The sequence below is a fragment of the Galeopterus variegatus genome, unplaced genomic scaffold (assembly GCF_000696425.1).
Source record: "Galeopterus variegatus unplaced genomic scaffold, G_variegatus-3.0.2 Scaffold764, whole genome shotgun sequence".
Classification (NCBI taxonomy): domain Eukaryota; kingdom Metazoa; phylum Chordata; class Mammalia; order Dermoptera; family Cynocephalidae; genus Galeopterus; species Galeopterus variegatus.
In genome coordinates, this window is record NW_007726875.1 from 272932 (window position 1) to 281601 (window position 8670).

The window sequence follows — 8670 nt, forward strand, 5'->3', positions numbered from 1 at the left end:
AAGGGTTAAGATCCCCTTACCGGTCATCTTTAAAAAAAAAAAGAAATAGAGAGATTATCCTGTATTATGTGGGTGGTCCGAACATAATAACAAGTGTCCCTAAAAGTGGAAGAGGAAGGCAGAAGAGTCACAATCAGAGGAGTTTTGATGATGGAAGCAGAGGTCGGAGTGATTCGGGGCCATGAACCAAGCAACATGAGGGGCCTTTAGAAGCTGGAAAATGCAAGGAGCGTATTCTCCCCTGGAGTCTCCAGAAGGAACATCAACCCATTTTAGACTTCTGACCTCCAAAACTATCAGATAATAAATTTGTGTTGTTTTATGCCACTAAATTCATGGTAATTGGTTACAGCTAGGGGTCAGCAAACTACAGCTGCCAGGCCTAGTCCACTCTGCTGGTTTTTGTTGTTGTTTGGATGGTTCATGAACTAAGAATAGTTTTTACATTTTTAAGTGATTGCAAAAACAAGAATTATATTTTGTGACATATGAAAATTATATGAAATTCAGATTTTGGTGTACATAAAGTTTAATTGGAACACAGCTATGCCCATTCATTATGTATTGTCAATGGCTGCTTTTGTGCTACAAAGGCAGGGTTGGGTTGTTGTAACAGAGACCATATGACCCCCCAAACCTAAAATATTTTCTATCTGGCTCTTTATAGAAAAAGTTGGTTTCTCCTGTTTTAAACTACTATGTTTTGAGGTAGTGGCTAGCTAATACAGAACATCTCCCTGTCTGTTGACTTGGGACTAAGACATGAGACTTTCTTTGGCAAATAGGATTTTAGCAATTGTGATGTGGGTAGATGCTTGGAATGTGCTAATGTGGCTGGACGTGCCCTTTTGCACTTCTGCCACTGCCATGACAAGAACATGACCTGGTTAACCCACTGGTCTGCGGAAGATGAGAAACAAGCAGAGCCAATCAGATCCCCACCTGAAGCCTGAAAGCCAGCCTACTAAGTCCAGCCTTGACCAGCAGACCTCCAGTTGACTGGCAGACAAATGAACCAGAATAAATGACTATTGTTTTAAGCAACTGCATTTTGAGGTCAGTTTGTTGAACCGGCTCATTGTGGCAATAGATGATGATACATATTCCCTGTATCAGTGTAAATAAGAACTTTTTCCTTTGGCTTATTGTCAGGACAGGGAATGGTGATTGTTTTCAATCTTTATATAATGTTATATGATAATAGAACAAGAAAAATTCTATATGGTCTGATCTTAACTAGGAGGAGCAACATGCACAAAGGGAGAAAACTAGTAAAAGGAAATATGCTAAAATATGCAGAGAGATCATGGTCCAAATAAAGCTTTTAGTTGTCACTAATGGTAAGTAGTTGAAGAAAAAATAGGATTTGTCCTGAAATCCAAGAAAACAGAAGAGCTTCACTACAGCAAAATCAGCTCCTGGCCTTCAACTGAAAGAACTTATAGATGTTGGGAGGATGGCACCATCATTAATGAGTCCCAGGTTGTCTGCTAGTTTCCATGTTCCTAACTGCAGAGTCCTGGGGGAAGGCTGTGAATAGCCCAACTAAGGTCAGGTGCTCACATCTGCACTGTCAGCCAGAGCCAGAACATGGATTAGGCCATACTGTCATGGCAGCTTGTCAGACAGCCATGTAGGTGATGTGCTGGGGCGCAAGGTAGGGAAAGTAGGGCATTGCCCAACGAGGACAGTTAGTGTCCCCACAGGCCATTCTCAAGGAGTACCATGGGCAATTCCTCCTTTTCTCTTTTTACCAAATGTTTAAAAATGAATTTTAATGAAGAGCATTAAGAAATTTAAACTGTATTTCTCATAGATAAGGTCTTTTAAAAGTTTAAATTCTGGGCCGGCCCAGTGGCGCACTGCTACAGTGTGCCACTTGGGAGCGCGGTGGCGCGCCCGCCGAGGGTTCGGATCCCACATATGGACCGGTTCCCACTCACTGGCTGAGCGAGGTGTGGGAGCAACACCGAGGGTTGCGATCCCGTTGCCGGTCCCGGTCCGGTACGGGCGCAACACTGAGGGTTGCGATCCGTTGCCGGACACGAAAAAAGACAAAAAGGAAAAAAAAAAGTTTAAATTCTGTAAGCCATTTATATGGTGCCAAAACAGTAAGACCATGTATACTCAGAGAAGTCTACCTTCCATCCCTGTCCTTTCCACCTTGGTCCCCCTACTACCTGTAGATAAATAATTTTTTATCAGTTTTTGGTATATTCTTCCATTGTTCTTTAAATACATATTTATAAGTAAATATATAACTATATACACAAATGTAGACATATACACGTATGTGCCTACGTATATGTATATCACACATATATACATATACACATATATGGGAGAGCCACAGGGAGGCCCTGCAAGTCACTAGCAATACATGGGGACACGTAATCCTCCTTCAGGAAGGGCAGTGAAAAATTGAGACCAACAATTCAAGTGACTGGTCTTCAGTCAATAACTATTCAGAAGTAGCTAGTATGTGCCAGGCACTGTTGCAGATGCCAGGTCAGCAGTGAACAAAACAGACACAAACCCCTGCCCTCCATTCTATTTGAGGAAAAGTAAAAACAAAACATATATATGTATGTATGTATGTATGTATGTATGTATGTATGTATGTATGTATGTATGTATGTATGTATGTATGTATGTATGTATGTATGTATGTATGTATGTATGTATGTATGTATGTATGTATGTATGTATGTATGTATGTATGTATGTATGTATGTATGTATGTATGTATGTATGTATGTATGTATGTATGTATGTATGTATGTATGTATGTATGTATGTATGTATGTATGTATGTATGTATGTATGAGTAAAGACCTAAAAAAGTGAAGGAATGAGCTGGGCAGATATCTGGTGGAACGATGTCTTGGGGAGGAGGAACAGCATATGCAAAGGCCCTGAGGTAGGAATATGTGTGCATGTAGGAAAACTAGAGAGAGGAATGGTGGGGCTGGAGCCAAGTGATGCCAGGGGAAAGGAGAGAAAGATGAGCTCAGAGAGGCAACAGGGTCTTGCAGGCTGTGGTGCAGACTTTGGCTTTTACCTTTAGGAAAAAAGCTGGGAGCACTTGAAAATTTTGCACAAATGAGAGAAGTGCTGTGGGATCCATCTGGTTGTTGTGGGGAAACAGATTTGGAACTAGGGTGAAAGCTTGGAGGCTGGTGACACAATCACTGCAAGAGATGCTGGCAGCTTAGATGGGAGTGGCAGCCAGGCAGGCAGTGACAGCAGGCTGCATTCTGGGTAAGTTTGAGCATTATTCTGGCCGGACCTGCTGCCCAATCACATGTAGGATATGAATGAGGAAAGTTCAGACACCGGTGAAGTTCAGGCCCACACAAGTAGAAGAACAGAAATGCTGGTGACCAAGAAGGGCAAGGCTGTGAGAGGAGGAAGGATGGGAGGAGTGTGCACTGGACTTTGGTTTGGGGCATGTAAGACTCATTAAATCTTCAAGTGAAGTGTCAAGGAGGTCAGAAAAAAGTCTGGGCTGGGTTTAAACACTTGGGAGTCATTTGCAATAGAAAATCTGAGAAAAAGAGGTGCTGACCAGAAAAAGGGGTAGAGAGGAAAGTTCTACAAGCAGAGGAGTCCACTTATGGCAGAGAATCTAATGTAAGGTGAAGCACCACAGGGATAAAGTCTGACATTTTCCCTCAAGCCTGAGGCACTTTGCCCTTTGTGGGCTTCTTACTCTATCAAAAAACATTAAAAAATTATATTTTATGACTGCACTGGTATAAAGATAAATATAATCCAGGTTGGGTTATATTTATTTTTTTCTGCTAATTTTAAAAGAAATGGTACCATTTTTGTGGACTCTTCAAAGTATTTTGGGCCCTCAGCACTGTTCCTTCTGTGTCTGTTGGAGAAGTCTAGGAATTGAGAGATCAAAAACCACACGCCAAAGAGCATGAACGTGATAGAGCTTAGGGGCAGGGGTCAGATTCAGCACGGTCTTGGAAACTGAGCAAACGATCTTATTTTTTTAGCTAAGAATAATGTGTGTGCTAACAGAGGAGAAGCCTCGAAGGATAGATACTTGGTGTAGCTACTGCCCAAATCCCCCTTCAAGGAGGGACCTGCTCCCAGCTGTGGGCTCTTTTGGACAGCCAAGGTCACTCTCCTCTCCCAGTGGCCTCAGGCCACTACGTGAGCAAAGAAGTGGTCAAAGGGCCTGGATGTTTGCAACCAATGTGGGAGTACTAGATGGGCAGTCTTTGATCTGGAGTTTATTGCTAGGCAGCATTGTGGTACAACAGTGCTTCCTGTACAATCCTGCTTTCTCCCCCTTCTCATTCTTCTTCTTTCTTTTGCCAATGTTACTCCCCAATAAACCTTTTACACTTCTAACTCTGTCTCAGTGTCTACTGACCCTGAACTGTGATACCTGGAAAAGTTAGACTAGAAAATCAGAGGAAAAGGAGGCAAGGAAGCTGCTATACAAAAGTTCATACAGTTGTGAGATAGACTCCAGCATAGAAATGGGTAAACAATACCAAGTGACCAGTCCCAAAAAAGATTGGGTAGCTAATGAATAGACATACAGGAAATGTGAAAACTTGCTGGATATTAAGGATATGCAAGTTAAATGAACAATATATTTCAATTCCTGGATTGGATATTGTGGTAGACAGAATTCTAAGATGGCACCCATTCTAAGATGCCACCTTATAGTGCTTCCTTTGTTACACCATGATTAGGTTATATGGCAAAGCTGAGGGGTTTTGCAGATGTCCCTCATCAGTCAGTTGGAAGCCTTTAAAAGAGAGCTTAGTTAGAGACTTTCTCCTTCTGGTCTGGAAGAAGCAAGCTGCTGTGAGTTCTACAGCTGCAAGGAAATGGATTGAGCCCACAACCCGATTGGGCTCGGAAACAGATTCTTCCCCAGTCAAGTCTACAGATGACAACGTAACCCACCGACATGATGATTGCCACCCTTGGAGACCCTAAAACAGAGGATCCACTTGAACTATTCCCAAACTCTTGACCCACAAGAACTGTGAGATAATAAATGCATACTGTTTTAAGCTACCATAGCTTGTGGTAAGTTTTTCCACAGCAACAGAAAACAATAGAGACAGACAAAGCTTAAAGAATGTGAGTCCCTGCTGGTGAGTGTGGGTGGCAGTAGCCTTCTCCACTGTTGGTGGGAGGGATATAAAGGAAAATTTCATAATATATGACAAAAACTACTTAAAATGTTCATATCATTCTCTCTAGAATCTAGGAATTCCACTCTAGCAGTTTTTCCTAAACTTGCTTCAGTAGTAACAATAGCAAATTTGCACTGAGGGTTTACTGTGTGCAGAGCACAAAGGTATTAGACAATGCAGTCTTCACACAGCCCTCTATATTACATACTCCCCTCCGATTTTCAAATGACCAAGTTTTAGAGCGTTTAAGTCTTGATTCAGTTCATGGAAGTAGAAATCATTTGTGGTAATAGAAGCTGCGTCTGTTTGAATCCATAGTCACTTTTAATCCGTTTGATTACCATCAAAATAAATCCAATAGTGGGCACATGGATAGTGATAAATCACATATTGTCAACTGTTAATTGTCTAATCTAGGGAATGGGGACATGGGTGTTCACACAATTCTTTTTTTTAAAAAAAGATGACCGGTAAGGGGATCTTAACCCTTGACTTGGTGCTATCAGCACCACGCTCACCCAGTGAGCTAACCGGCCATCCCTATATGGGATCCGAACCCTGGGCCTTGGTGTTGTCAGCACCACACTCTCCCGAGTGAGCCATGGGCTGGCCCACACACAATTGTTTTAAGTTTTTTGTATGTTTGAAAATGTTCTCAGTTGAATGTTGGGGAAAAGTAAATCCAGTAAATTTTTTTTGTTGTTCGTACCTCTTTGGCTGAGAAAATTACCTCTCAGTTGTTTCTACACAAACTATCTCTAAGCCACTAGCTTTTCCCTGTATTTAAACAATACTCTGACAAGAACACCAAGGCGGCCGAAAATAAATTTTAACCACAGGATAAGTAGTTATCTATCGCCCCCTTCAGGCCGGGCTCGGTGCTCTGAGGGGTATTTTTGAATTGCAGGGAGAACTGCGATAGGTTTCAGGCTCTTGTCTGCCTGTTTCCCGAGTGTGAACAGTGCGGATGCTTTTTCCTTTCACCTGTGGGGTCACTTTAAAGCCGGTGGCCTCGGGATCCTCCCCGAGTACCTTGAAGACTTTGACATCGAGCATTCCGAGTCAGCTCCCTTCGCTGCTGGTGGAGAGCGCCGCCGCCTCAGGTAATACGACCTACGGAAGGAAGAGGCGGTGCACCGCGCCGCACGGCCTCCTGGAAGTTGTAGGCGATGGAAGCGCACGCTTGCGCAGCGAGGAGGAGGAAAACACAGGGTGGACGCACGGGCGCAGTGGAGGGGAGGACGTCCGGTTTTGCCAGTGAGTGGCTGAGGAGAACGCGGTGCAAATCAGTCTGAGGGTCAGCGGCGCAGCCGGGTGGTCCCCAGTCCTGGCTGACGGGCCCAGAATCGTGGCATCGGCTTCGCGGTGGGCGCTCGGGCGCCTCCTGTGACCGGACCCGCTCCGGCCTCGGCTCCTCATGTAGGGAACCCGGCCTGGGCTGCAGGCGGCTCGAATCGGGGTCAATGCCTACGGCTGGCAATTAGTGGGGTGTCGTTCCCGGATCCTTCTTTCGCTGCAGGGGCCTCCCTCGTTCCCGCTCCGACCCTGAGCCTGCAGTCCATGGATCCTCCTCATCTTTTGCAACTTGCCGTGTCGGCCGCCCGAACCTGTCTGGTGGGCACCCTGGCTCCAGCCTCACTCCCGGGGCCTAGTCCCCCTTGGCAGTCGGCTTGACCCGCCCTCTGCCCCCGCTTGGGGGGTCTACGAACCCTCTTCGCCTCCTGGAGTAGCTCCCGGGGTCAGGAGGCATGAAGGATAGGGACGGAGGCTCTTTCCGTTAGTCTGTCGGTGCTGTTGATTCCGTGGCTGTGGAATGTGAGCCCCGGGGAAATAAATGGAAGAGCAAAGACCGCGTGGCTCCGCTGGGGCATCCGGGAATGCCTCTTGGAAGAGGAGACCAAAAAGAAGGCACGGCGTCGGATAGTTGGACAAGGGCCTAGAGGGCCTTTCTGTCAAAAGGATCGGGGTGAGCAAAAGTTGATGCGGCTCTTCATCTGTTGGCGCGGGTGAGATGTGGCACAGGTCAGTGAAGGCCTGATAGTGTTGAGCTGCCGCGAAAGGCCTTTCCTTTTCCTTAAGGAAACTACAGCTTAATGTTCATAAAGGTGAAGAAGAATCACTGAGAGGCTTTAAGTATTTGATAGACCTGGTGATGAATTTATGTATTCCAAAATCAACATTCTCCCAGGGTATGATGGGTTAGAAAGGTAGGTGGCCACAGGCAAGGAGACCTGTGGAGAGTGAGCATGAACTGGGGCAGTAACTTCAAGTGTCGAGGACACAGGTAATCTTTGTTAAAGAGAAAGAAGTGTCTTTATTGTCAGGTTGGATATGTGGCCTGGGGTAAGGGTGTCCACTCTCAACAGCCTAGAGTACTACTTTCCATCCTTCCGCTGTGCTCACATAATTATTCATTTGTACATAATCAAAGTCTTTGGTTTTTGGTCATTTTTTTTAAAATCCCTTTCTCTGCAAATTACCAGTATATCATGGATGTATTTTCAGGCCAGGAGACATATCTATAACTCATTCTTTTAAATTGACTCTATTGCGTTCTTTTTATGGGTGTATCACAACATTCCATGTTTTTACAGTGTGTGGCTCCTAGTTTTTTGCCGCTACAAACGGTACTGTAGTAAAGATCCTCGAGTGCACGTCCTTTCACGGGATGGATTCTTACAGGTAGAGTGTCTGGGTCAGAGGATGTGTGTGTGTTTAGCTTTTAAAGATACTGCCAGATAACTTTCCAAGCCAACAAGTACCAATTCATCTTCCCATTAGTGGCCATGGCAGCTTTAGGTATTAGCTTTCCTTTTATTTTTGCCATTCTGATAAGTAGGAAAACATTTCTTTTTATTACTTTAATTTGCATTTTCTTTATCACCAATAGGCCTGATAAACATTTCATATACTTAATAACTATTTGGATTTCTTTTTCCTTGAATTGCCCATTCAGAACCTTTGGATCCATTCTATTATCAGTTTATAGAAGCTCCCTTTTTGTCTCTGTCATGTGTTGATGTGTTGCTCTTATGTGTTTATGTTTTCTTTATATTTTTTGCATGCAAGATTTTACAGTTATTAGACAAATATATCATTTTCTAAATGCCTGCTGGGACTCCTATCCTGATGTAGAAGGTCTCCTACTCCAAGATTAAATAGATAATACCTGAACAGGGATTGGCAAACAATGGCCTCTACGGGCCTCCAGTTTTTGTAAATAAAGTTTTATTGGAATACAGCCACACCCATTTGTTTAGTATTATGTATGGCTGTTCACTGGTAGAGTTGAGTAGTCATGACGGAGACCTTAGGGCCTGCAAAGTTGAAACTTTTTTATTGGGCTCTTTATAGAAAAAGTTTGCCAACCCCTGCCCTAGAAGAATATACCCTTGTGCCAGTACTACTTAGCACTAAGGGTATTCCTTTCCCACTGAACTGAAAAAAATACCCTTATTGTTAACTTTATGCTTTTTTTTTTTTTTTTTTTTTTTAC

The 8670-nt window shown here is 43.9% G+C and overlaps 1 protein-coding gene across 1 annotated transcript in view; it reads left to right on the forward strand.

The window, feature by feature from the left end:
• Positions 1-6945: 6945 nt before the first annotated feature.
• Positions 6946-8670, forward strand: part of ZNF329 (zinc finger protein 329) — a 31210-nt gene continuing 29485 nt past the window's right edge. Inside the window, exon 1 of the mRNA XM_008572224.1 lies at positions 6946-7140. The gene's annotated coding sequence lies outside the window, so the exon portion shown is untranslated. The remainder of the gene's footprint in view (positions 7141-8670) is intronic.